General features: G+C 41.5%; 1 long non-coding RNA gene across 1 annotated transcript in view; it reads right to left on the bottom strand.

Moving 5' to 3' along the window:
• Nucleotides 1-3,772: 3,772 nt before the first annotated feature.
• The window catches only part of LOC146789956 (uncharacterized), an 83,158-nt gene continuing 64,945 nt past the window's right edge, over nt 3,773-21,985 (bottom strand). The window contains exon 2 of the long non-coding RNA XR_014969504.1: nt 3,773-10,870. This is a non-coding gene — a long non-coding RNA (uncharacterized LOC146789956). The remainder of the gene's footprint in view (nt 10,871-21,985) is intronic.

The raw sequence follows: 21,985 nt of genomic DNA, 5'->3' as shown, positions 1-21,985 counted from the left end.
CCACATTGAGACCTATCCCTCGTTACTGTCTTCAAAAGGGACAGAAGCTCTTGTCAACATCAGTCAAAAAACTAAAAAATCCATCTGGTAAATACCACATCTGTCTCGCTCAACAACAGAGCAAGGCTTGTAGAAGGTAGTTTTCTTAGCATTTGCAGACGAGAGCATGCATAATGAAACACGCATCTAAGGAACATTTGTCACCAACAAGGATATTGCCACTGAGACCCTTCCTCTTAGGTGAATCACACGGTTCCAAAGGTATTTGCGGTTTACAAATTTACACGGCATCACACTTAGTAAGCCAAAAATACAGGTAAATGGTCACCTCCAATAACGTGACTGGTTTAAAGACAAAGAGTCACAGCCTCTGATAATTCTGTTCCCGTCTCTGGCCTTGAAAGCAGCACTGGTATTTTGATACCTCTAGGGGGAATTGAGGGCAGAACAGTAATTTCTTCTCTGTGCTGCGACGGCTGAGCTCAGGTACACTTACTCATTCCTTTAATTATATATACAATTTATTTTATTAACAAAAAACATAGACATTTGCCACCATCAACTGCTCTTGTGACCAGGGTCTCTAGGAAATTATATATGGGATAAAGTCTGCCTCTTGTATATTTTAAGGATACTGCAAGTCACAGAGGAGTTCCATGGCCATCTACCAGCTCATGCTTAATTCAGAATGCACTGTCCAGATAGACTCTACATATTGACCTCTACATATTGACCAAGCAAGTCAACGCCGTCTCCTCCTCCTGCTTCAACACCCTCCGCATGCTCCATAAGATCTACAGGTGGATCCCGACAGATACAATAAGAACAGTCACCCAGGCCCTCGTCAGCAGCAGACTCGACTATGGAAACGCCCTCTACGCGGGAGCCCCGACCAAGCTCATCAAACGACTGCAACGCATCCAAAACGCCTCGGCACGACTGATCCTCGACGTACCACGCCACGGTCACATCAACCCCCCACCTGAGAAACCTGCACTGGCTGCCAGTCAACAAGAGGATAACCTTCAAGCTCCTCATCCACGCACACAAGGCACTCCACAAGACCGGCCCCGCCTACCTCAACAGACTACTTTCGTTCTACATCCCCAACCGCCAGCTCCGCTCTGCCGACCTCGCCACCGGCCCGCGCATCCGAAGAACAACCACCGTCGGGAGATCCTTCCCCCACCTCGCCGCCAAGACCTGGAACACCCTACCACGGAGCCTACAACAGACCCAAGACCTGCTGTCCTTCAGGAGGCTACTCAAGACCTGTCTGTTCGATCAGTAGCGCCCTCCCACCCCCTTCCCAGCGCCTTGAGACCCTCACGGGTATGTAGTGCACTCTACAAATGTTTGGTTGATGGATTGATTGAACAGTCACTCTGAACTTTCCACCTGAAGGCTTGGGGCAGCCACTGCAGTACCTTGACCTACAGATGACCAGTAAAGCCAGGGAAGCCAACATATTAATGAAGCACAAGAGTTCCATTCCCACCGTCACATATGCCAAAGAGGAACGCATCGATCTGACCTCATAATACCAACTTTAATTGCCCCTCATTTTGCCCCAAAATGTCTGGATCCTGAAGCACTGCTAAATTATGTATTAGCAGGAACCCACCCTTCCATACCCTCTCAGGCATGTTCTTATGTTGGCCTTCCCAAACAAATGTAGTTGTAACTTGTATAAAACCATGTGACTGAACCAGTCTAAACCTATTTCCTACAGCCAACTCCCTAGGATGCATCATCACTTTTTGCCTCGTCAGATTCCTCACCTTATTTTCGAAGGGCACCTCGGAGCTGTATGTACTTACTGAATTCAGTATGGCACATCTCCTAATCCACATAGTCCCCCAAAAGATTTCATACCAGAGTTGTCACAGGCATCTCTTAGCTGGATCAGACCTATCAGGTTCCAGCCCCTGCCTGAACCATTCAAACTGTTTCAGATCTCCTAGTCCCTACTCCTACTCCCCAAAGGGGTGTCCCAGGTAGCTTTACTCTTCCATCAGACAAGGGCAATGAACAGAAGCTGGGACTGTACAACAATGATGTGGGTGATGAGCGATTCACTGTTGCCAAATCTCCATGCATCACATGCAACTGGGCAGTCCATGGAATACTGATATTTCTTGGGAGAGGGTTCCGTGCACATACGCAGGAGTGAGATGCTCCATTATATACAGGTCTTCATAACATGTTAAAATATATTCTAGAGGTGCCAGTTCCCAAATTAGTGACCATATAATACAATCCACTTAATGAACAAAATCCTTTGGTATCCAGAATAGGGTGTTTTAGATTATGCAGAGGAATTTCATTTTGAAAAGTGCTGCACTCCAAGCAAGGACATCTTAGGCTTCCTCCAATAAGGCACATCTTCCTGAAAATGTATCAACTGGGTCTCAAGACCAAGTTCATTTAGGCTGCACTTTAATCAGTCACAGCTAGGTATCAAAACTCCCTATTTGCTATTCGTAAGTGGCAACATCTATAGGGATCCAATCTTCATTCATTCAACAGATCCAGTACAATCTTCAACTAATTATTCTTAAAGCCAGAAAATCTGCCACAGACCTTAATTTTGAAAAGTAATCTACTAAATGTATTGTATTGTCCAAGTATGCGTCATATGAATACACATTTTCCAAGTATGAGGATATGTTATCATTCCATCCCCAACACCATCGGAGGCCCCAATCAAAAGATTTCTCTTGACCCAGTATACGAAAGGGTCAATGGTCCGAGCAAATAGCAGGTAGCATAAGGAGGTGTCAGCTTCTAAAATCCTTTTGAACACATATGACAGAACTCCCTTTAACTATACTGTAGCAAAGGGGCCAGAATATGTGGGTCTGACCCATAAGAAGTACTGCAGTCCAACCGCCATTTTCTCCAGTGCCATAAACATTAAGGGCTCTTTTATGGATCTGCAATCAAATGCCTTCTGTTGTCCAATTATAGGATTGTTGTGGGCTCAAGTATAATCCGATCTCATAGCTATTATGCAACTATTTCAGGTTTAGCGTCATCAATCTGCTGGGCATTAATCTCAATCAGACAAGATGACCCAAATTTTTTATGACCAAGAGCAGGCAATTAGCAACACCATTATCTACCAACTTGTGTCTCCCTTTATTCCATAACGGGTGTGGAAAAGGTATAACGCCCTTTCAAAAGGCATAGGGAATTTTAATCTTTCAAAGCTGTTTGCAGAGGTTATATCAAGTTTAGGATCCCAAGAATGAGATGTTCAAGTGGCCTTTTTCTCGTGAAGGTGACTGGTAAAGGTTTGACGTTAGTGGATATGTAGAAGTGGCTGATGACATTTCTCAGAAATTTGAAATTAAAAGAGGAGGACTAGACCAACACAAGGCACTGTGAACCACAGTTAGGATTTTGAACACCATATGTTAGCTGATCTTCAGCCACCGATACTCTTAAGTATTCCTCTTGCAATCTGCAAGCATTTTGTCTCTATTAGGTCATGTGGAGCCGTTCAGAGGATTTGTTTTAAAAAAATATATTTCTGGTATAAGTAGGTAGATTACAGCCATATAATCTAGTTCAGATGCAATGAACACAGCAAAATGCGACACTGTTAATCCAGGCATTAAGGTCCTAAGAGGAGCCTTTCCTGAGCACTGGTAATAATCCACCTTTTTCCAAATGATCGTCAAAAAAAAATTCATGTGGAGAGGAGTGTATGCTGCCAGGCAGTAAAAAAACATGATATGAAGTAAACAGACACAATAAACAAGGCAGGTAAAAGTGAATTAAGATTTATTGAACAGATGTAGCGCTTTCTCCAAGCAGGAGTCACTTTGGGTGGCTAACAGTTGATTAAAAAAGCCAGGAGAACATGAAAGAGGTAAGCAATGGTTAAAAATGTTCTACCTTTTATTGAAAGTGTCTTGGTTTTGTTTTTGAAAAGATTTTCATCTCCAAGCCAAGAGGCAAGAAGGCTGTACACTGTGGCAAACTTGCAAACGCGTCAACAATTATCTGATGATATTTCATTTTTTCTCTCACACAAACACAATTTCATGCTCCTGTGCCCGTTCAAGGGTCAAAATTAAACTCTACTGTATCAAATTTTACATTCTCCTATACCCCTCCTTCTCTTGATGACGTAAACTGCATAACATTTCAAATTAACTTTCATAATATCGGAGGTATTAACTGCTACGTTCCCAAAAACAGGTGCATATATTTGTAACATTTATATTAAGTTTTTATTTGTCTAATAAAACGTGTCATCACTAAAAAAAAGTATTTTTTTCTCTTGACCAGCATAGTATTTAAATGTTCTATTCTCTGCGATGGTCGATATCACTCCAAACCACCTGGAATGGAAAATGTGTTAAGTCCCTACAATCATATTACCAAACAGCTTTATTCAGACAGAGTTGACTTCCTACACAAATTACAACACATAACAAAGGTCTCTCTAAAGTCACACATATCATCAGGTACAACAGGACAATTTACAGCAACACTGCCCACATTATATTACTGATGTGTGCCATAATCTCCTACATTGAAGGAAAGAGTCAGACATTTTGCATAATGCAGTTAACTAAAGTTTGTTGTATTCATTCTCCCACACAGTAATTTAGTTTTCATTAACAAACATGTTCTGCAGGTCACGGTGACACTTGTAGGGACAAAAATCACAATTTTATTCAAATTGTTTCATGACTGCCTTGATAAGATTAATTGAACCAACCAAAACACTATCAACCACTAGCACGTTACCATTATAAAGAGATATTTTTTATTACGAGCTGCCCGAGAGACTTACTGGAGTAGTTTGGGGTCTATTTTAATATCTACCTATTCAGAATACTCACCTTCGAACTGAACATAAATGTATTTAACTTCCCATTCACAGACCCTTTGTACCTAAGACAGCATGACCATATAAAACTTCTTTATCTAAATTTCAAACATCAGCATTTGAAAAATATGTTTTTTCCCTCCAAGCCAAATGAGGAACTCTCATCTACAACCATGTTATGCAAAAATCCAAAATCTGTTCTTGAATGTGCAAAAACGTAATTTGTCATTTTGCAATGAATTTACTCATAAATATTACTCTCCCTGACAGAGAAATAGAACGCACTGGAAAGCAAGGAAATAAAAGTAACTGATTGTGCACTACTTCCCTTCACAAATAAAACAACATTAAGTATATTGCTAACTATAATTAAGATCTGCAAACTATGCTACCAAAGAAACAAAACAGTGAATCAAAAATGTCCCTACCACCAACAACTTTGAAAAAATGTCTAGACCTCGCATATCTACTTGTCGAAATAATACAACCAACTCAAGCAATTAAACAAAACCTATATATTTTGTATTCAAAGATCCATCCCAGCACAGTGCAGACAAGCCTATGTGCAACACACATGAACAAATCATGTTCAGAACAATTTTCGACCCAATGGAGGACATAGTTTAATGTAATTATTTGACCTGATCTTATAAAACAATATAAAGCAATTATGGTGTAGTATTGTAATTGCTTTTATATAGTGCTTACTACCCCTGACGAGGCGTCAAAGCGCTTTTTCTGCAAATAGCCCGCTACTTAATTATGCGGGACATGCACACAGAGAACATTAAAACATTCTATTTCATTACATGGATTAGGCTTTTGAGGAACTGAAGATTGCAATTCAACCCAGACTTCCACATCTGACAACAGATTGTACTACTACATAAGCTAAAATGACATTCAGTAAGTCTTATTTTGTTTCAGTGGAATTTTCAAATGAGCAAGCCAAGACTCTCTTATCTACCCTAATTTCAATACAGCTTTAAATCCTTCAACCTAAGCCCCACTCAAAAACGACTAAGCTGCTTGATTTTGCTAATTTAGTTAAATAATATCTGATGAAAGATAATTTCAAGTCTCAAGTTTAATATATTTATTTGTAAAATATTTATATAACTTTTGTTGACCCAACAAAACATTCCAGCTCCCCAACCTAGTACCTTTCTCCCCACACAATCACGTTATTAAAACCTTTTTTTCTGAATTTCTGCAAAGTAAATCCAAAATTATAGTCTAATCAGATGTCAAAGAGATAGCAAATTTGAGTTTGGTGTAGTGCTCCAATTGGATAAGATCATGTTCGAACTTTTCCAAAGTCCCACTGTAGGTGGGTGATAACCTTAAAAAGTCAATCTTATTCAGGTGGATTTCATTTTTTTTCTTCAAAAAGTCACATTTTGGAGACAGGCCCGACCGCATATGGGTCTGCCTTGTGCTAATTGACCAATGCTTCATTTGCTGGAGACTAAATAAAAATGTGCTTAAATGAGCCCTCATGCAATCCTCGAAAAAGTAGGGCACAGAAAGGAATTGTTCCTTACGGCATTCTTTTGCAGGTTGTCGCTACGTGTAACACAAGGGCTCCTGCAGGAAGCCACATTTGATTCTCACTGCTCCCCTACTTCTGTCATATGCGATTAGTCACAATTTAATTGATTCTGGTTCTGCGTCCAGCTGGTCCAAGAACATAAGGGACAATGATTTGCTGTGGACCCATTCAGTGTTACAAAATTAAATTTATAATTAGCAAATCAATTCCTAGGAACACTTAATGTCAAGCATAACAACAATACCTAGCCTCTGTATGTGCAAGAGTCCTATTTTAATTATGAAAGTAATACAACACGGTAGTAAAGACAAAAACAAAGGACAATGCAAAGAACTGCTCAGTGTCCCCAGTGATCACACAAAAGAGAACTGTGAATACATGTGTATATGTAGTAAACAATCGACTGCAGTAAAATAATGGACCTGGATGTAACAAATTAAAACAATTCACAGCTCTATCCACCAAATGGCATAGGAAGCCTAGCCTGAATGCCATAGTGTTGAACACGTTTCAAAACAAACATCAATTAGCAAGGTTACCATCAAGACAGAAATGGCTGTGGGACAATTTTATAAGGAAAAACCTGTCAGCAGAAGACATAAAATAGAGATTTTATAGGTGGAAACTGTACCCACTGTTTGTTGTAGGAGGAACGAATTCTCACAATTATCGAAATAAAATCTGTTTTCTGCCAGACAGTGATGGTTTGCACTGCTGGCGCTCCAAAAATTGTTTTGGTTCCGTTTTTGATTTATTTGACTCACCTAGGAAAAGTACAGATTTTGTTTCCCTTTAAACTTCTTGGCGACTGATCACTGGCAACAGTTTTGACATTTTGCAAAGCCACTGCCATGAATTAGACATAATACACACATTGTGAAAGGAAACATAAAGAACGTCACAGACTTATTTCATAAATGATACTACCAATAGTACAAAGGTTGGATTAAGCTGCTAATACCACACATCTATAGAGGACATATATCATGAAAACTGTACATCATATTCAAATTGTTTTAGAAACCATGTCCTCACAAAATAAGAAAAGGCCAATAGTAAAGAGAAGGACTGATTAATTCTAGGAATTATATTAGGTTTAAGGTTACAGCAGCCTGTTGTGGCCTACCATATAAAGAGGGCACACAGGGTAGTCTTAGTTCATGGTGAGGGGCACTTGTAACAGTTTTTATTCACACTTTAAGGGTATAGTACCTGCCTAGCCAAATGACCAGGCTATTGACTTTCAACAAGAATAAATGAATGGTTGAATATGCAGAAAATTAAATCTAAAGTGTCTGAGAGCATTTTCTGGACCCAAAGGAAGGAAAGGGATCCAGTATCGTTTTTGTAGCTAGGCATTAGGATGTCAGACACACATGTTCAATCAGGTAGATCCTTATAACAGAATGTCATTGCTAAGCTTTATTTCACATTTGTAGGCAGCTAAGAACATGTTTTTGGCTGACTGTGCTATAAGGTCCCGAGGTTTAATAAGTGGAGGACTGACTCCATTTTATCCATTATTTATTGTTTTTATCGCCATGCATACAAAGCTGGGCCCGATTGCCCTGATCATGATTTGAATAGCATGCAGGTGTGAAATGTGACTGAATCAGGTAATACAGATCAGGAATAACAAGGTGTGATATTAGCTTTGCTATTCTGGGTTTCACCTTCATGCTGGAAGTGAAGAGCACATCATACATACGTGTAGTTTAGTCACTGTGCTCAGACGTTTACTGATTTCAAGGTGGTGGGGCACAATGTTACTTATGTGGTTAGTTTGTTATGCTAGTGATAGACTGCAAATTAGCAAGGCATTGTGTTTAAGCCGTGATGAGAACTTTGGACTGTATTTGTGAAATGGAGGTGTAGGTCCCAGTGTGAGGCAGAATGGGTATGTTGTGGTTCTGCTGCATGGCAGTACCGTGGTGACTTGTTGCTTTGCACTATAAAAGTCCTCATACATACATAGAAGGAAAACAATGATTGTGATGCCTTGGTTTAGCCAATGGACAACTGGAAAATCAATCGATAAGTACACCCATTAAATCAACAATCATAGTAGTGGACTCGTGAGGAGGGACCAGATGGACAGAAATACTGAAGGTCACTACGCTTAGAATCGAGCTGTTAAGGTACCAGACAGACTCAAATTACTGAGATCAAAAGGCTCTGCTTACCAATGAATTGAGGTGCCAATTAGAGAATTTGACCCTACAGCTCATATTTAAACCAAGGATAATGAGGGAACAAATAGACAAAAAGTGTTCACTTGATGGTCTCTGTAATGAATTACTGACTGATCAACTGACGGGCATGTATCATTCACTTAAACAGACTTATCATGTATTTACTGAAGGATGAATTAATGAACAAAGATCATTTTGATCTCAAGAATTTGTAATGCTTAGTAAGATATCAAACACGCAGCACAAATCAGTTGTTTAAAGAGTCACAGCAGTGAGCTACGATGAAACTGAATAATGGGCACTATTAATACAATCTTACAAATTCAATAAGTCAAAAACCCATTAAGGAAACCAACCACAGGGACAACAGAGTAGGCAATGAATGATTTTGGACCCGGCTTTCCAAGCCTTATTTGACTAGTTAATAGTTTTAGCAATTAAAATGAAAAGATTGATTGATTGACATAGTAATTTAGGTCAAAAGCTTTAGTAGTGAATTATTTGGCAGTCAGCTGATGGGCACATTCATTTAGAAACATGACCTGCAAGAAATTATGTGAGGTCAACTGATAAATACGATCATTGAATCTATAGACTAACTTCAAGATTGCAAATTGTGTGGAGCGGAATTCTTGTGTGGAATTATTCTGAGCACAGTTATAAGTGGGCTGTGCTCCCACTTCCAGATTTCCTGTTTGTGGGAACACCGGACCACAGTTTACTGGCCGGTAAAATTGCATTGAAACAGAGCAGTCTGTACCAGTTTCAAACCAACCCTCAGCAAAGGCATGGGGGTTAGCATGTAACGCTCAATCTTACCAGGAAAGATTCTTCTCTACCCTCCTCCATCCAACCCTTCTCTCCACTGCCCTAAACAGGAGTCCTTGCAGATATTTAGCCCTTGCTCAGAGCCGGTGGTAAATATTTGCCGTTAAATCCCCTGGAATCAAAAATACTGTGTGGAATTGTACCTGGTTAAATCCCTGTTTGCCGCCATTTCAAAGGGTCTAAATCCTAATTGCCAGTATTCCACGCAGAGATTCTGGGCTTTATCTCTAATTCTGGCCATTCATAATCTTCTCATTGATTTCTTCACAACTCACACTCAAGCCCTGAGAGAACTAAACTATGCAATATTTGAGACATGCGATCAGTTATACCATTAGTCTTAGAAATTAATTATTTAGAAGCAACTATTGATTGACACTTATTTGAGTAGGTGTAGCAATTCACTGATGGAAATAAATTATTTAAAGCAACGATTATTCTGGCCATAAACATTAGAAGCAACATAATTTGCAATTACTTGGAATTCAGGAACATATTTTCAATTATCATGAACTTGCAGATTCCCTTTGGATCAAAAGGAAAGTGTAGTAGTACTGCTCAACGCCTCAGTGCTCGGCACCTCCTTTTCAAAATATTCTCGGCTGAAGTTATAGAAGACGTGGAAGCCATTGCTATGTAGCATTCAGACAAGAGTGGGTATGCTCCCAGACGGCAGAAGTAGCCTGCAGGTCTCTTCCCAGGCTGTCCGAGTCAAGCCGTCTCCATCTATGCAGTGAAATAGTTTGTCTCTGTTGTGAATTTTCTGGTGGGTGTGAAGTTTATCCTTTCTGGAAAATTTCTTCTCACACTCTGCACATGGAAAGGGCTTTTCTCTAGTGTGAATTCTCTGATGGATGAGAAGTTTATCCTTTCGAGAAAAGGCCTTCTCACACTGCTTGCAGGGGAAGAGTCTCTCATTAGAATGAATTCTCTGATGGATACGAAGATTATCTTTTCTGGAAAATGTCTTTCCACACTCGTGGCAGGGAAAGGGTCGCTCTTGGGTATGAATTCTCATGTGGATGTCAAGTTTATCCTTTCTAGAAAAATCCTTCTCGCACTCCGTGCAGGGATAGGGTCTTTCTCTGGTGTGAATTCTCTGATGAATGAGAAGTTTGTCCTTTCGAGAAAAATTCTTCTTACATTCTGTGCACAGAAAGGGTCTCTCCTTAGTGTGGACTCTCTGATGGATGACAAGTTTATCCTTTTGCGCAAAGTTCTTCTCACAGTCTTTGCATGGAAAAAGTGCCTCTGTGGTGTGTATTTTCTGATGGGAAAGAAGTTTATCCTTTCTCGAAAAGTTTTTGTCACACTCTGTGCAAGAAAAACATCTCTCTCTGGCGTGAACTCTCTGATGGATTAGAAGATGTGATTTATAAGCGAAACTCTCTTCACAGACTCTGCATCTATAGAGATCTTCATTCATAATAAAGCCATTCTTTGATTGGTAAACTGCAAAAAAATAAATAAAGAACCAATCAAATAAATAAAGCATTTAGGACTTAAGAAAAAACACAAGCATAGATTTAATTTCTTACTATCCGAAGTTACATGTCATTAGATTATTTTGCCACTATTACTTCCCTCAAGCTCTTTTGAGAAAGAAAAGTGGTTTAAAGTAGTTGCACAGGGAAGTACTCTTGACCTGACTGTAATGGAATTGAGTGAAATTTCAAAGTTAGGGTGGATTTCACAATACAGTAATATATGTGATGTGTATATTCTTGTCCATCACATTACCCAAAATAAGTATGCACCGAAATCTATGTAAGTTACAGATTTCTATGCAAACGTCTGCCCACCACACTCACTCAAATGGACTTTCCCAGCTCTGGAACCCACTCTGAGTATACATGACAGAAATATGTTTTTGCACATTATTTTATTTTTGCATGTGAAACACATTTTCCCCAAGCCTTATACCTCCATGACCCATTAGTGTGTATTCTGTCAGTCAGTCAAAATCACTTTATTCGGTTGATTTCAAAACCATAAAAGTATACTACATAAAAACGTAGGAGAACCATTAAAAACATACATATTTCATTAGGCACATAATCTTAAGACCCAAAAACATCAGAATAAAAATAATGCCGTCATTACAAAGGGTCATACATCTACATATTTCTTTTAAAATATGATCCTATATACTTTATATAGATTGGTGTGGCTCACTGGTTAGAGGCGGCAGACCCGTAAGCAGAAGTCGGCCCGGGACCACGGTTTGATTCCCGACACGGCAGGGTCTTGGGCCAAGGTCAGCGGACACGATAATTCTCTCGGTGCCTTCTCTAATCATGGATCCCACTCAGCAACTCTGGGCAATAGCTTGCTTATTCTCCACTTACGGCCCCATTAGCGCCGGGGATGCTTGTCTTCACCTTGGAGATTCCCAGTAGGGATCATCTCACAGGGAAAGCCAGGATGGGTTCCCCAGTTGCGCTCAGCGCCGGGACACTCTTGAGTAACTGCACGCTTTACAAATGCAATATAACATAACATAACATACTAAAAACCTCAAAATAAAATCATTCACCATCATTACTTTTTAAGAACCAACTCGAAACACCTTTTTACCTTTCCCTAGCCATAGCAACTAAAAAGCTGGCAGTATTAAAACACTCCCTTGGGTTATTTAACATCTGTAAATATAATAATGCAGGCCTAGCATGCAAAAAACCTTTAATTTCCAATATTGGTATTGAAAAGAATTTCCGAATATGATGATAATGGTCGCAAAACATTATAAAGTGCAAAGTGTTATGGGTGGAGAAATTATCACAAGAGCAAAGGGCCAAATCTTCCATCTTCCACAACCCCTGGGGTTCTGCCAAAACAAAGTGCAAAAGGTTAAATCTAAATATTGTTAAAAGGAAGCGGTGGTAGGGCTTTGTTATTTTATGTAGGTATGGTTCTAATGCTGGAGATGTTTTCAATAGAGTATGTGCTCGTACTGTGGGTTTTAGGAGCTCTCTAGCCTCTCTCTCTATACTTGCATCATACATATAAAGTGGTTTTTCACTCACAACAGGACCTCTCTCACTAGCCTGTAGGGGGAGTCAAATAATGCAGGCTGCCCTAATTTCACTGTCAAGCTCTGAATATATGCTAGCCTTACGATTCAGCTCCAGATCTGGATTGGTCCAAATCATAAACCACTGAAAAAGTGGGGCCATACCAATCAGATCTGATACCAAACCAACACCCAATTCCTGATGAATGATATAAGAAGGCGTTGATTGTGGGACCGAGAGTACGTTTCTAAAAAACGGATTCTCCACTATTTGGAGTTCTTCAGCCTCCTTATAGCCCCAAATATCAGACCCATATTTAGCAATAGCGGTACACTTGGCTCTACATATGTTTAACATCGCTTGAATGGGTTTGGCCCCTAGCCTAGTGCATAATCATGGACCGCTACTGTCGCTCTCACCATGGCATTTCTTTTGACTTTTTTTTTTTAAGGTGTCCAAGTACCCCTTTCATCCAACAGTACCCCTAGATAGGAAAAAGTGGATACCCTTGTGATTTCATTTCCTTCACAGAAATGAGTTTTAGATCTTTTTGGTCTTCGGCTCATAACCATTGTGTGTAATTTAGATAAATTGCCACTTAGGTCTAGTGATCTCATGAAATCAGAAAAAGAGTCTAGGAGACACTGAAGCCCCATCCGCTGTCCGTGCTAGTAATACAGTGTCATCCGTGTATAAAAGCGCGGGAATTGACCAACCCCTCCCACCGCTCGGGGAATATCTTTACAGGCTGTAGACAGGGATGAGTCTAGATTGTTAATGCATAACGTAAACAATAGGGGAGTGAAGATACATTCCTGTCTGACTCCTCTTGTTATACAAATATACTGTGTACAACCGCCCCTTTGGTCTTATCTCACCGTGGCAGAGAGGTTCCTATGCAGGTCAGACAGAAAGATAACGATATTACGGTCGATTCCTATGTTAGTTAATAATACCCATAGCTTGGATCGGTTTGCTCGGTCAAAAGCAGAGGACAGATCCATAAAGGCCAGATGTAGTGTCCCCTTCTAAGCAGTAATATATTTCCCCGCTATCAAATGTAAATTTAGACACTGATCTGTCGTACCCCTGCCTTTCCTGAACCCCTACTGTAAATTTGACAAAACCTTTTGCTCATCTAACCAGCCCGTTAGTTTTTTATGGATCACTCTCCCCATTACTTTTACTGCTGAATCAATCAGCGATATGGGCCTATAACATCGTGGATTCTCTCTCTGCCCCTTCTTAAAAACTGGTATAACAATAGATCATGACCAAGACCTCGGCAGACCATGCAAACAGGCCACATTAAAAACATGTGCCATTAATTTAGACCATAGTGTCACATTTAACTTAGAAAGATCGTCCGGGACACCATTGAATCCGGGAGCTTTATTGCTTGTCATTTGTATTATAGCCTCACTTACTTCATCATCATTAAAAACCAAGGTGTATTTTCCCTCATCCAAAAACAAGGGGGATGAGGTGCCCGTATTGACCTGGTCACCATATATATGTTTAAAATGGCTGAGCCACTGATCTTGAGGTATAGTGCAATCCAATGGGTAGTTGCTATTTCCCATTAAAAAATGGCTGGTTGACAATCTCCCAAAACCTAGCACTATTTCTGAAAACATCTACAGACTGCAGGTCATCCCAAGCTTTGTTTTTAATTTCTACTTTAAGACTTTTTAACGTTTGCTTATATTTTTTCCTAAGAATGACTATTTGAGCCTTATCTTGGGGGACTAGCTTCAATGCATACAGCAACTTTTGGTGGGTATCCGTGCAATTATGATCAAACCAACTCTCGCCCACCCTCCTTGTCTTTCCTGGTTGGCTTTGTCAGAGCACTAGCCACCAGTTGATAGATTCGGTCCTAGGCTATTAAGATTGCTTCCTCCTTGTTCGTTCTATCTGGGCAAGATCTAATATCATCCCTGGAAATTTCTAATAACTCACTGAGAAACTGATCCGGGACTAGCTTGCACCACTTGAGCCTACGAACCTGATCTTTTAACTTTATATTATCTCTCGTAGCACCAAGCCCTGGCAAAACGATTTCCTCAGTACCCGAGCCCACCCAACTTTAGCTGGGGTTATGATCGCTAAAAGGGGACCATTTAACTGCGTACGATGTGACCTGGGTTAACAAGCTTGTCATATTAAAAATATAATCAATTGTGGAGTTTACACCTTTTCCCTTAAAAGAGAGGGCTAAAGTCCTTGGAATTATTAGCACTTGGGTATAAAAGGTCTAGATCAGCAAGACTGTCCTATAGCAACCCTCCTTGTTGTGTATGCTAAAAGGGCAAATTTGAGCAAATCTCGGGGCCAAGACAATCAACGACATGGCAATCTTTCGGGCACAAATGTATATTAAAATCCCCTAAAATTATCACAGAATAAGGAGTATTTAGCTTAACTTTATATAACTCTAGAAAACATTTTAAACTATACAAATGTTTATTTGCAGAGTTTCTCTCAAAGGAATTGTAGAAATTAACAATTATTAATATCGGCACATTTGCTGGTGTTATTTGAACTGCTAAGCAATTGCAATTGCAGGAACCTGAGTCAAGCTTACAATATATACTCAAGTTATTTAAAGAAATTAAAGTCAGTAAACCACCCTTAGCTCTACCCGCAGTGGAAGGTTGTGAAGGTTTTAAGTAGCTCGAATAACCATCCACCCAAAAAGTGTTATCAATCTCCCAAGTTTCTTGCAGACCCACCACATCATACTCCCTTAACATACTAACACATCTTACATCATATCTTTTGTTTTTTAAGCTGGCTATGTTCCAACTAAGAACATTTAGGAATGTATTTCAGCTAACTGCTTTCTTATTAATGAGGCAAGTTTTATTAGTTCTTGAATTAGCCTTTGTCTGTATTAGTGACAAGGGAGGTGATACGAGTCAATCATTGTTATCCAGCTCACTTAGTGGGGTGAATCTATTTGTTGTTTCTATTCCACTTTCTGTTGTAATTTCAGAACCCCCCCTCTCCTCCCTCAGAGACCCCCCCCCCCTTCGTGAAAAAGCTGGTATGATATCCTAAGGGGGATAAAATAAGCCAAGGGGCAGTACTCTAATATCCCCTGCGCCCCAGTTTGGGCCTCCATGAAACAACCTCCCTGCGATGTTAGTCTTATCAAAATTGATAATAATGCAGTCACCCTCTCCTAGTTTATGTCTCCAACCTACCCATCCCACCCTCCTAGCCATGATGATATGAGGAGACACCAATGTCCCACTATCTGACGAGTTTTTACACCAGAATTTCATTTTATGGATGAGGGCAGAGGTACATTTGGTTGTTTCATCTTCTAGCGGTGGTACCCCTGTTAATACCACAACCAATGGAGTAGCCTCAGGAGGTAGCTGTAATCTGCAACTCCTGCCAACTTTGCGTGTTGATGTTTCACCACACACTAAATGAGATGGATTCTCCAACTGAGGACGGGGGTGAGCTCCCATGTGAGTTGAACTAATTACCGTCATACACGGTTCAAGAGCCTTTCTGGGCTTGACCTTGTCAAGTTTAGACACACCAGAATGCTGACTGCTCTCACACTCCCCTCCAGCTGACCCCAATCTATGTCTACTTGAGATGGTATTTAACAAGTTATTTGCAGCATGAGTGCTATTGCCCAAACATCTAGTATTAAGGTCCTCCAAAAGAGTCTCTATTCTGGACCATTTCCCCATCAGCCCTACTACAGTATTCTCGTCAAGGTTAGCTAAGTTATTGTAAAGCGTTGCGAGTGGTGGTTCAAGGGCACGACATGGATAAGGTCATCCACAGCTGTTTTTATGGATGGATACAGCAAATGATCATGATCCAGAGGCTTTTCCAGAGCCTGCCTTGATGCTGGTTCGTCCACAACAGTGCCCACCTTTGGGCCTCTTTTCTTCCTTTTTTTTAGCGGGGGCTACTCTTATAGGGGAAGGTCTATCCACTGCCGGGTTACCCCCCTCTATTGGTGAGGGTTCCATCTTGATGGAGTAATATCTTGCACCAGGGCACCCCGCTCGTTATTTTGGTAAGCTAGCCCCACTAAGTGTACATTTACCCAGGACCCAGTAGGTAACATATTTGATACCGTTTTTTTGACACCCAGACATAAGTTCTCCTCTGCACTTTGGATCTCCTCAGTCATGTCTACTACGGCTGTTGAAAAATATGATATAATAGAGGCACAAATCGAAGTCACTTTTGCCTTTTCCGCATCAGAGTTGCACTGCAATTTGTGCTCACCTATAATCAGTTCAAGATAGCAAATGGCAGATGAAAGAGGCATGGCCCACCTCCTGTGCCGCGAGCACTGCCTGACCGGGTCCCACCCCAGCCAATGGAGAAGAGCTGCTACAGGGGCCTCAATGTATCCGGAGCTGCGGAGCAGAGCTGGACTTGAGGTGCCGGGAGGACTGACGTCACTCCGTGCCGCGAGCACTGCCTGCTGGGGGACCAAGTCCCACCCCAGCCAAAGGAGAAGAGCTGCTGCAGCCCTTCAAGATATTCTGTGAATCGTCAGAATGCAGCTCCCCTGCAACCTTACAATACTCCCACTGGTAATTCCCAATGTGCCTCCGGAACCTCTGTGCTCCTTCTAGTTACTTGGGTAGTGGTTAAAGTTTATTTCGGTAATAGGGGTGCATCCCGCTGAGGTTCCGCCCTGTGTTACAACGTTCTTGCAACTGCCCAATTCACAGTTCACAAGTGCCCCCAAGTTAGATAGTACAGCAGCTGCCCGCAATCATGCGACCCAGCTGCCAAGGGTTGCAGGGACTCAATCTCCCAAAGGTATGCTCTCTGGTGGGGGGGCCTGGCTGGGCCCTTCCATCCTTTTTCATAGTGGCTTGCGGCTGCCTGCGCAATCACATCCCAGCGGAGCGAAGTCGGGCTGCCCAGCCTCGGTGGTGAAGACATCTGCTGGTCCTGGTCTCACCGTTCGGTGTTCAGGGGGAGCAGAGGCACTTTCTCTGGCCTATCCCCAGGGAGCTTGCTCGGCCAAGCCAGGGACTCTCGCCTCAGATGGTGCACCACGCAGCTCCAACCACTTTCCTCATGGTGCGGTCTGCTGGCAGGGAGCCCACGTGGCTTCGGCGTCCTCTCAGGCAGCACACCCTAGGCTCCCCTCCCACAGAGACTTAGCAGGGGAAGTCGATACTGCTCCAACCACCTCACTCATGGTGCGGGCTGCTGGTGGAAGCCCACGTGGCCCAACTATGTCAACGTGCATGGTGTGTACTCTTTCCTTTGCTGATCCAGAAAAACATTCACTCTTACCTATTATGAGATCTTTTACTTATTTTCTATGGTTTGAAACTGGCAGCAAAATGCTGGGGCATACCTACAATCATGGGAGCTTTTGGGTTTTGCAAAATGTTTTTGCATGTTCATAGTCTGGCCCTGAGACGGCCTACTTACTCACTCTTACTCTTACATTTACAAATTCAGAAAATCCTGCATATGGGTACATTTTTGCAAACTTAATTGCTCTTCATGTGTCTAAAATTCAACTATTCCTGATTCTAGAAAAACAGACAGTATCAGACCACAGGAGGTAGCCCATAAACCACAGTGAGACTGGGGCAGTACATGATAACAGACAACAATGTCTCAACGTGGAATTCAATGGAAGGACAAGTAATTCAAAGGTGAGCTGTATGTTACAGTATCAAAGGAATGAATCCATACACAGAGGACAACAGGAGACCAAGTTGGTAGGAAAGAGTTGTATTTTCAACACATGATGAACATATTGCGTCATATGTACATATCATATAGGTTTAAAAAGCACTGCGTGACACTTAGTGAAAGTGTAACCGAAAAAATACTGTGCACAAGTGCTCGTGGAGTTTGTGACGGCGCAAGTGACACATAAAGTGGTATATACAGCGGTGAAACGGCGCAACAAGGAGAACAATGGTATTTTGAATATGCCAAAGTTAGGGCATTTACACAGTAAATGTATGGGAATTCAAAGGACAGTAAAGCAAATGCCCATGTTTGCAAATGCGCCAACAGTAACGCTGTTGAAGTCACTGTTGGCGCATTCGCAAACATGGGCATTTGCTTTACTGTCCTTTGAATTCCCATACATTTACTGTGTAAATGCCCTAACTTTGGCATATTCAAAATACCATTGTTCTCCTTGTTGCGCCGTTTCACCGCTGTATATACCACTTTATGTGTCACTTGCGCCGTCACAAACTCCACGAGCACTTGTGCACAGTATTTTTTCGGTTACACTTTCACTAAGTGTCACGCAGTGCTTTTTAAACCTATATGATATGTACATATGACGCAATATGTTCATCATGTGTTGAAAATACAACTCTTTCCTACCAACTTGGTCTCCTGTTGTCCTCTGTGTATGGATTCATTCCTTTGATACTGTAACATACAGCTCACCTTTGAATTACTTGTCCTTCCATTGAATTCCACGTTGAGACATTGTTGTCTGTTATCTAGAAAAACAGAAGCAGAATTTGAAGGATAAGTGTGTTGGGGCACAAGTACACTTGGGGAAAAATAATCTGCGAATCAGACTTAACATTTTTTCGTTAAGTCCTCTATGAATACCAAAATAAATATCACCTTTGATATTAGATAATTGTTCCTCTTTGATTGGCTCAAATGCCACCATATCAATTTGACCCATAGAGAGACTTGGAAGCAATCGATAACACTAAGATCCAGCAATGACAAAGCCAAGATGATGGCTTCCAAATGTGTGGCTTTACCAATGCTTGTTTTGTCCAGGTTTTTGTGAAACTTTATTACAAAACCATTATAAAAAAGTCCAACATCTGTGCCCACCCATTTGCCCACTGTAAATAACAAATTTAAAAAAAAAAACATATATATATATATATATATATATCATAAACCACGAGTTGCCCCAATGAGGAGGTCACACACGGAGGAGTATACACACACAGCTACCGGCAGCAAGAATGTCAGTCAGCCTTCAGTGTCCACTTGCTGTGACTGCCCAACGCGTTTCGAGCATTGTGCTCTTGATCACTGGCTCTGCTCAACAAAATCCGGACAGCAGATTGAGGCAGAAACAACTTTATTTAAATCAAAAAGTCCCGCCCATGTGGGCGTCAGCAAAACATGGCCTTATGGTCTTTGTAGTTGATGCCATTGTTACTGAGGACATAGTTCCATTCACATCCGATTGGAAATCGCTGCCCAGTTGAGAAGTTCACAAAAATATCTTACCCCAGTGGGCATGGAGCAAATGAAGAACTGCTTCCCTTCTTGCCAATATCATCCCGGCAGTTAGGTCCCCTTCGTTCCTGTCAGCGCTCAAAGTTCCTGAACGCCGTGGATCCGCCATACAGCAGCGGGACCTCCTCGCGGCCAGGCTAGCCGCTAAACATCATAAACCACGAGTTGCCCCAATGAGGAGGTCACACACGGAGGAGTATACACACACAGCTACCGGCAGCAAGAATGTCAGTCAGCCTTCAGTGTCCACTTGCTGTGACTGCCCAACGCGTTTCGAGCATTGTGCTCTTGATCACTGGCTCTGCTCAACAAAATCCGGACAGCAGATTGAGGCGGAAACAACTTTATTTAAATCAAAAAGTAATCGATAACACTAAGATCCAGCAATGACAAAGCCAAGATGATGGCTTCCAAATGTGTGGCTTTACCAATGCTTGTTTTGTCCAGGTTTTTGTGAAACTTTATTACAAAACCATTATAAAAAAGTCCAACATCTGTGCCCACCCATTTGCCCACTGTAAATAACAAATTTAAAAAAAAAAAAAAAAAAAAATATATATATATATATATATATATATATATATATTCACTGAAAAAACCATAGGTTTCACACATGTTATAGTTAGCGGAAATTTTACTGATAAAAAACCAATGAAATTCCCCCGTTATAGTTAGTGCAGGAAACTATAACTCACGCGACCGCAATCCTCTGCTGATGCTAATACTGTATTTAGACACTTATTTGCCCATGTCTTCTTCCATAAATTTTTAGCTATACATATATTACAAATATTTTTTTTTCATAAAGACACATATGTCATCAGCAGAAGATTGCGGTCGCGTGAGTTATAGTTTCCTGCACTAACTATAACGGGGGAATTTCATTGGTTTTTTATCAGTAAAATTTCCGCTAACTATAACATGTGTGAAACCTATGGTTTTTTCAGTGAATTTGCAAGGTTTTTTAAATGCTAATTCCTAACTATAACGTGTGTGAAACCTATGGTTTTTTCAGTGAATTTGTACGTTTTTTTAAATGCTAAGTTACTTTACGCCATTCGTGGCGTGCGCGTCCACTTAACGCAGTTCGTTCCGTGCACGCACGGTGCGCTTCGCGCACCGTGCGCGCACAGTGAGCACGCGGTGCGCTTTGCGCACCGCGCGCCCACTTTACGCAGTTAGTGCCATGCACGCACGGTGGGCACGCGGTGCGCTACGCGCACCGCGTGCCCACGTTACGCTAGATGGGCCATGTACGCACGATGCGCTTCGCGCACCGTGCGCACATGGAGGACATATTATGCGCTTCCTTGTGATAGGTAATCTGTTGAAATTTTTTGGGGAAATGCTGTGCTCTTACATGCCATGCACAACTGGTGGCCTTTGGCCACCATTTGCACACGGGGTGGAGAGAGTGTGGATTTTTTTTTTTTTTTTAAAAGGTAAGCGTAATCGGCGAAATTTTCGAAAAATAAAAAATTACCGTTTTTTGCCTTGGGGGATCTTTGAAGACTCAACTAACATGGTTATGTGCATGGGCGCTGTCTAAACAGCCCCTTTATATGTTTTTGGCATTTGTTTATCAGCTCCCCCCTCAGAGTGCGAGAGAGAAAATGGCGGCCGCCGCTTCCTGGTTTCGACCGATTCGAATGTTTACTAAGATCTAAGGGCCAATCAGAATCGCGCTCGCGCACGCCACCGTACGCGTACGGTAAGCGCACCGTAAGCTGGCTCAGATATATATATTGATTTAAAGGCTATTTTCTCAGAATCTACTGAACAGATTTACACCAAACCTACAAAAGGCACTTCCTTGACCTGAGGACTACCTCTCTGCCAAATTTCAAGTAATTCTGTTCAGCCGTTCGGGCTGTAGCTGTGTCTAAAGGTCCTATGGAAAAATGCATGGGAAAAACGCGTTTTGGGACCCCCCTTTTATCTCAGCCCCCGCTTGACGAATCCCCCCGAGACTTTCAGGGTAGGAGCGGAGCGTAGCGCCCCACCTATTTTGAAAAGGATTCGTCGACCGGCGCAAAAGTTATTCAAAATAGAATGTTGCGGATTTCCTATGGAAACGTGGTCCTAACTATAACTACCTACTGGCGACTGCCAGTAGGTAATATATATATATTATCTACTGGCGATCGCCAGTAGATAGTTATAGTTAGAACCGTGTTTCCATAGGAAATCTGAAAATTCTATTTTGAATAACTTTGGCGCCGGTTGACGAATCGTCGCGGAATTTTCAAAACTAATGGGGCGCTCCGCTCAGCTCCTAACCTGGAAGTCTCGGGGTGATTCGTCA

The sequence above is a fragment of the Triturus cristatus genome, chromosome 10 (genome assembly GCF_964204655.1).
Source record: "Triturus cristatus chromosome 10, aTriCri1.1, whole genome shotgun sequence".
In the NCBI taxonomy this organism is placed as follows: Eukaryota; Metazoa; Chordata; class Amphibia; order Caudata; family Salamandridae; genus Triturus; species Triturus cristatus.
The sequence above is the reverse complement of the archived record's forward strand: the minus strand, read 5'-3'. Positions and strand labels throughout refer to the sequence as shown.